This window comes from Ursus maritimus, unplaced genomic scaffold, assembly GCF_017311325.1.
Source record: "Ursus maritimus isolate PB19 unplaced genomic scaffold, ASM1731132v1 scaffold_24, whole genome shotgun sequence".
In the NCBI taxonomy this organism is placed as follows: Eukaryota; Metazoa; Chordata; class Mammalia; order Carnivora; family Ursidae; genus Ursus; species Ursus maritimus.
Window position 1 is genome coordinate 4,190,719 of NW_024424897.1, and position 8,249 is coordinate 4,198,967.

Genomic DNA, 8,249 nt, shown 5'->3' on the forward strand with positions numbered 1-8,249 from the left:
ATTTTCACGGCCACATTCTTAACTAGCAGCATGAGTGGAAGAATTTTTCTCATCCTCCTTAAGATTATATTTAAATACCGCCACCTTAGTATGTTCCCTCTGAATGTGGTTTCTTTAATTTGCTTTTCTTTGATTACTGGCAAGATTAATTTTTAAAATGTTTGCTCACTGACCTGTTTTATAATCATCTTTCCATTTGCTCTTTTATCTATGCCAAAAGGCATAAAACTAGTTTTCTCCAAGACTTGAGTTTGAGGGGCGCCTGGGTGGCACAGCGGTTAAGCGTCTGCCTTCGGCTCAGGGCGTGATCCCGGCGTTACGGGATCGAGCCCCGCATCGGGCTCCTCTGCTGTGAGCCTGCTTCTTCCTCTCCCACTCCCCCTGCTTGTGTTCCCTCTCTCGCTGGCTGTCTCTATCTCTGTCAAATAAATAAATAAAATCTTTAAAAAAAAAAAAAAAGACTTGAGTTTGAACCCAGGACTGTCTGATCTTAGGCAAGTCGCACCCCCTCTTTGGATTTCAGTTTTCTCCTCTATAAACCCCAAAGATCTGTGAATTCTAAATAATTTAAATTAAGTAAGACTTATTCTTGAAAACACAGCGGGCACACAAAACATAATGCTGGTTAATTATATTGTTGTTCCTAACCCATTACCACCTTGACTATAGAGAACATAAAATAGCAATGGTAATATAAATCGCAAATAAAACTAAGAAAAACAAAACCACAAAAACCAATCCTCGCATTTTTAATAAAAAATACAAGAGTGTCTGCAGTATGTACGCACATTTGATACACACCAAAGCCTTCAGATAAAAGGGCAGCTTTTTCTCCTCTAAGAAGTCAGTACATTTACGGAGTTGTATAGCCATAAGAACCATGATCCAGGTTTTGACCATTTCCATTACCCACCAAGATCCAAACTGCAGTCAATCCTCATTCTCCTTTTATTTTTTTAAAGATTTTATTTATTTATTTGACAGAGACAGCCAGCGAGAGAGGGAACACAAGCAGGGGGAGTGGGAGAGGAAGAAGCAGGCTCCCAGTGGAGGAGCCCGATGTGGGGTTCGATCCCAGAACGCCGGGATCACGCCCTGAGCCGAAGGCAGACGCTTAACGACTGCGCCACCCAGGTGCCCCTCAATCCTCATTCTCATCCTTAGCTCATACTTTTAGACCCTGTAGTTTTGCCCTTTGTGGAAATATCATAAAATGAAATATGGCTATTTTTACTTGGAATGATGGTACTGAGATTCATCCACACTATAGGATATGTATCAGAACCTCATTCTTTTTATTGCTGAATAATATTCCATCGTATGGCTATCTGCATTTCCAATATCTATTTACCAGCTGATGGTCTCGGATCGTTTCCACTTAACTGGCCCTTATGAGTAACATTCATGGTCATATTTTTGTGTGAAGAGATGGTTTTATCTGTACTGCTTTATCTGTACTGTGTAGATACACAGGAGAGGAACTGCTAGGTCATATACATTTATGTTTAACATAGTAAATTTATGTTTAACTTTTTAAGAAACTGCCAAACTGATATCCAAAGCACCTAATACCAAGCAATTCCCACCAGCAACGCCTTAAGTTTACCATTTCTCCACATTCTTGTCACTTGCCCTTTCAACTGTAGCCATCCTAGTGCATATATAATGATTATCTCTGGTTTTAATTTTCATTTCCTGAATGACTAACCATGTTGAGCATCTTGCACACTTATTAGCAATTTGTGTATCTTCTTTGGTGAAATGTCTACTGAAATCCTTTGCCCATTTTTTAATTTGATACTTTGTCTTATTACTGACTTGTGAGAGTTGTTCTTTGTATGTATTCTGAATACAAGTCCTTTATAAGCTATATGATTTGCAAATAGTTTCTTCCAGTCTGTGGACTGTCTTTTCATGTTCCTAATGGTGTCTTTTGAAGTACAAGATTTTTAATTTTGATGAAGTCCCATTTATCAAGTCTTTTATGGCTCATGCTTTTGGTGTATCTATGAACTCTGTCTAACCAAAGGTCATGAGGATTTTCTCTTACCCTTTTTTTTTTTAACAGTTGCATAGTTTTAGTTCTTACATTTAAGTCTATGATCCATTTTGAATTTATTTTTGTGTATGATGTGAGATAAAGATCTAAATCACCTTTTTTTTTCTTTTTGGCATATGAATTTCCAACTTTCCCTGAACGTTTATTGAAAAGACTATCTTGTGGGGTGCCTGGGTGGCTCAGTTGTTTAAGCATCTGCCTCTGGCTCAAGTCATGATGATCCCAGGGTCCTGGACTGAGCCCTGCGTCCGGCTCCCTGCTCAGTGGGGAACTTGCTTCTCTCTCTCCCTCCACCCTCCCACCCCCCCAACTCGTGCACACACTCTCTCTCTGATAGATAAGGAAGGAAGGAAGGAAGGAAGGAAGGAAGGAAGGAAGAAAAAGAGAAAGAAAGAAAGAAAGAAAGAAAGAAAGAAAGAAAGAAAGAAAGAAAGAAAGAAAGAAAGAAAGAAAGAAAAGAAGAAAGAAAGAGTCAGACAGATTATCTTGGGGCACCCGGCTGGCTCAGTTGGTGGAATGTGTGACTCTTGATCTCAGGGTCGTGAGTTCAGGCTCCACAATGGGTGTAGAGATACTTTAAAATCTTTAAGAAAAGACTAGCTTTTCCCCATTGAAATGCCTTGCACTGTGTCAAAAATCAGTTCACCATAAATGTAAAGGTTTATTTCTGAACATTTGTCAATATATAGGTCTATCTGCCGACACCAAACTGTCCTAATTGCTTTAGCTTTATAGTATACTTTTTTTTTTTTGAAGTAGGCTCCACATCCAGCGTGAAGCCCAATGTGGGGCTTGAACTCATGACCCTGAGATCAAGACCTGAGCTGACATCAAGAGTCAGATGGTCAAATGATTGAGCCACCCAGATGCCCCTGGTCATAATCATTTTTATATGTTTCTAGACTCGGCTTCCTAATATTTGGCTGAAGATTTTTGTGTTTACATTCATGAAAGATATCTGGCTGTAGTTTTATTTTTTTGTGATCTTTGGCTTTGGTACCATGGCAATACTGGCCTCAAAGAATCAGGAAGCATTTCCTCCTCCTTTATTTTCTGGAAATGCTTGTGAAGGTTTCGTATTAGTTCCTTATGTTTGACAGAATTTACCAGTGAAGCCAAGATGACCTGGACTTTTCTTTGTGGCAAGATTTGTAATTACTGGGGCGCCTGGCTGGCTCAGTTGGTAGAACATGTGACTCTTGATCTCAGGGTCTTGAGTTCTAGCCCCACGCTGGGTGTAGAGCTTACTTTTAAAAAGATTTGCAATTACTAATGTCTTTATTTGGTATATGCCCATTCAGAATTTTCATTCTTTTTAAATCGGTTTTGGTGGACTCTGTCCATTTCTAGGACTGTTGTCATTTCACCTAAGCTGTCTTATTAGCATAACGTTATTCATAGTACCTATTTCATTTCTGTAAGATCAATACTCATGTCCCCACTTTTATTCTTGATTTTAGTAATCTGTATCTTCTCTGTTTTTCTCAGTCAATCTAGCCACAGATTTGTCAATTTTGTTGATCTTTCCAACTAACCAGCTTTTGGTTTTATTGATCTTCACTATTTTTCTGTATTTATTCTATTGATTTCCACTCTGATCTTTACTTCCTTCCTTTTACTTTTTTTTTTAGTTTGTTTTTCAATCTCTGGAGTCAGAAGGTGAAAGCTTAATTTTCGATTTGATATCTTTCTCCTTTTCTAATATAGACATTTAAAGCTATAAATTTCCCTCTTAGTACAGTTTGGCTGCACCACATGAATTTTAATATGTTGTGTTTTCTATTTTTAATTCAGTTCAAAATATGTTCTGACTTTTCCTTGTGATCTCTTCTTTGACCCACAGTTACTCGGAAATCTCTTGTTTAATTTCTTATGGACTGTATATGGAGCCAAAGAGGGGAGTCAAGGGGGATTCCAAAATTTTTGACTGGAGCAATTAAAGGAGGAAAGTGCTGTTGGAGAAAGGGAGGAGCACAAGTTCAGTGGATGTAGGGGTGAGAACAGGATTTCAGTCCTGGACATCTGAGGTGGGGATTCTCATGCAACAGTCATGTAAAGATGTGGCAAGGCAACTGGGTATACAAACACTGAGTATGGGGAGCAGTCCAGGCTGGTGATATAAAATTTAGAAATCTTTGGGGCATGTGTGGTATTTAAAGTCAAAGGACTGAATTACCAAAGGTGTGAATGTCAATAAAGAGGAGAAAGTTTCCATGAGTGAAGTCAGAGACAGTTTCATGAAGGAGATTCTTGTTAAGTTAGGTACGTTAGGACATTTATAATTTGAACTAGCAGAGACGGAGCCAGTTTAAGCACTCTATAAGCCATGGATGTGAAATAAATGTTATCACATGATAACATGTCATACCTGTGACTAATGCAGGTGATAAAGATAAGATAATGGTATTAAGAGACCAGACCGCCACATAAATAGATATTTTACGACACATATATATCGATGTCAGGCTTACTGTCTATGTTTACTAAAATGATAACATCCTTAAATTGTCCATGTTACTAAAACAAGATCCTTATCCCCATACACCTATTTTTTTCTTCTACCCATATGCCTTTCTACCAATATAGGTCATTTAACATACATCTCTTCTGAAAACTGTGAAATCAAAGAAGCAAAATTGTTGCTCTTTGCCACATCTACTGAGTATGAAGACCATTCTCAGTAATCAACCGTCAACATTCTAGAAAATGTCAACATCACTCTGAAGGGCTGCATGCACTGTTACAGTGAAGGGCCCCAGAGAAATTCTGCAGAGGGACTTCAATCACATCAATGTAGAACTCAGTCTCCTTGGAAGGAAGAAGAGGCTCTGAGTTGACAAGTGGGAGGAAAGAGAAAAGAACTGGCCACTGTGCTCTGCACTACCTGTAGTCATGTACAGAATATGATCCAGGTGTTACACTGGGTTTCTGTTACCAGATGAGGTCCATGTATGCTCACTTTCCCATCAACACTGTTATTCAGGAGAATGGTTCTCTTCTTGAAATCCAAAATTTCTTGGATGAAAAATACATCTGTAGGGCTCAGGAGAGTTCAAGTGTTGCGTGTTCAGTATCTCAATCCCAGAAAGATGAGTTAAATTTTTTTTTAAAGATTTATTGATTTTGAAAGAGAGAGAGAGAGAGAGTGAGCGAACGTTGGGTGGAGGGAGAAAGGAAGAGGGGAGAGGGAGGCTCTCGAGCAGACTCCCTGCTGAGCACAGAGTCTGGTGTGGGGCTTGACCCCATGACCCTGAGATCATGACCCGAGCTGAAATCAAGAGTTGGACACTTAACCTGACTGAGCCACCCAGGTGCCCAGAAAGATGAGTTAATTCTTGAAGGAAACGACAGTGAATTTGTATCAAACTCAGCCGCTTCAATTCAGCAAGCCACAACAGTTAGAAACAAGGGTATCAGAAAAATTTTGGATATTATCTATTTTTCTGAAAAAGGAACAGTTCAGCAGGCTGATGAATAAGACCTAAGGTGTCCAGGTACAGAAACAGCAAGATGCCAGATGATTTTTCAGACTTATTTGTGATATTTTAAAGACGCAATAAAAGCTGTATTGATTTGGTGCTTTTCTCAAACCAATAATCCTTTCCAACTATTTGGCAAGTAAACCACTTAGAAGTAAAAAAAAAAAAAAAAAAAAGCAGCAAAATTGTTATCCCTCCAACCAGACAGCCCCATGACAAAACAAAAGATAACATGCGTGTTCCAAAGCGAGTGTCTGACTCTTCTTAACCATGTAAGTCTGCAAGGGTTTACAACACTCCATTCCTTCAAAATTTTTTTGTTGAAGAAGCAGAAGAAAGATATAATGCTGAAGAAAAATGGGTCAAGTGAGGGAAATTGCTTTCCAACTGAGATTTGAGATTGAATAGGAAATGGGTGAATTAGACTGAAGAAAGACAGTTATCGCCCATCTGTATGGGGCTCTTCTGTATCAAAGGCAGCTTACTTCCAGCTTACCCCATTAACTAAAGCATTCTAGTTTCAAGGTGACACAGAGTTTTATAGAAATGTCTTCCCACTTTTAATAATTTGGATCAAAACTAGAATCCCTTTAAATAGGCTTAAAATTTTCAGAAATGTTAATTTTCAAATAATGCTTCAGGAAAAACCTGCTGCTATGGCAGAAAAAAAATAATCCATGAGATCTCTGTTTGTCTTACAGACACACTCCTTGCCTAGCTGCATTCTAGATGCCCAAGTTAGAAATGAGAGAGAAAAAAAATTCACCATCAGGTTTCTCAAATATAAACAACGATTCTTATAAACACATCAACATTAGTTTTCTCTTAATATACTTTCAGAGCCCAAAATGATTCTATTTAAGGCTATGAACCCATCAGACACAGTTTATTTATGTGACGCTTAATAAAATTGTTTTATTAAAATAGATCAGACGTCACACTTCAGATTTGGGGTCCCAAAGAACTCTTAGATCTTTAAAAATAATGAAAATCACTCTGTCTACCTGAATGAAATGAAACAACAGAACAGGCAGGAGCATGGTCACTGTTAATCAGGTAGTCCTGACCTCTCTTGTACCTCGATTTCTCATCTGTTGATGAGAATAAATGAAATTATATTGGGCTTTCTATACGTGGCACATGATTAGCATTCAAAATAACTATAGCTATTGGGGCACCTGGGTGGCTCAATCGGTTGAACATCTGACTCTTGCTTTCAGCTCAGGTCGTGATCTCATGGGTTGTGGCATCAAGCCCCATGTCACTCTGGGGAGCCTGCTTGAAGGCTCGCTCCCTCTGCCTCTCCCCCAACTTATGAATGCGAGTGCACACTCTCTCTCTCTAAAATAAATAAATCTCTTAAAAAATGAAATTATATATATTTAAAAACTATAGCTATTATGAAATTTGGAATGCTTTCTCCAGCTGTGAATTCATATCTTCAGAGCAAACAGGCTTAGCAACACCACATTGCACTGAAATGAAAGAAAGCAGACTGTTCACCCTATTGCCCAAAACCAGGCCTTACTATCATTTCCGAAATGCAGTTTGAGAACAGAAAATGTAAAATAAAATGAAAAAATTAAAAGAGCAAATGAAAAAATGGGGAAAAGGTTATGAGAAAAACAAATGAAAGATATGAAAAACTTCTGAGTGATCCTAAAGGCTGAATTCTGAAATTGATGTCCGCAAATTCGAGATTTAGTTAGAATATCACAAAGAGAAAAACCCATTTTCTAAAAATATCTTATTCATTTGAACAAGAGAGAGGGAGAGAGCATGAGTGGGGTGAGGCACAGAGGGAGAAGCAGACTCCCTGCTGAACAGGGAACCTGATGCAGGGCTCAATCCGGGGACTCCTGGATCATGACCTGAGCAGACGCTTAAACAACTGAGCCACCCAGGTGCCCCAAAAAACCCACTTTCTTAGGCCATCGGAACTACATAATCAAAATTCTGCTATCGAAAGATAGAGGAGCACCGGGGTGGCTCAGCTGGTTAAATGTCTGCCTTCCACTCAAGTCATGATACCAGGTTCCTGGGATCGAGCCCCATGTCAGGCTCCCTGCTGAGCAAGGGAGCCTGCTTCTCCTCCCTGCCCCCCCCATGCTCACTCTCTCTCAAATAAATAAATAAAATCTTAAAAAAGGAAAGAAAAATAAATAGGCAAGTATGTAAGCTAATTAAATAACCACATCTAATAATTTTGCCAAAGGAATATTTAAATTAGGAATCAACAAACTGATTTCAAGAAAAAGAATTCTGACAACATCCTTTTAAAATCTGATTTCCAGAGTCCCCCTGAGAGAGAATAAAATGATACGTTTAATATATACTAACCAAACATTCTGGGTTGGCCAGAACGATTCCATTAGTTATAATACTCATTCTTCCACTGGGCTAGTACCTGAAGATAATTACCAGATCCATAAATGGCAAACCGGGAATTATTTTGTAATCTATCATACCAAATTTCTAATGTCCATAAGAAATGTCACATTATTTCTTCATAACTTGGCTGGAGGCACTTCCTGGCAGAGCCAAGGGCCTCAGGGAGAGGGAAGAGCCCACTGCTCTGAGTGCCCACAGAAAAAATAGTGCAAGGGCACCACTGAGGACTGTGGAGATGGCCTCACACCTGCAGAAGCGTCCCCACAGGCTGGGCGGACAAGCTGAAAATACGGTCAGTCGGTCACTATCCTAAAAAGACT

The 8,249-nt window shown here is 39.1% G+C and overlaps 1 pseudogene; it reads left to right on the top strand.

Annotated features, from left to right (window-relative positions):
- The first annotated feature begins 2,548 nt into the window (after positions 1 to 2,548).
- Positions 2,549 to 6,688, top strand: LOC121104955 (annotated as a pseudogene).
- The last annotated feature ends 1,561 nt before the right edge of the window (positions 6,689 to 8,249 follow it).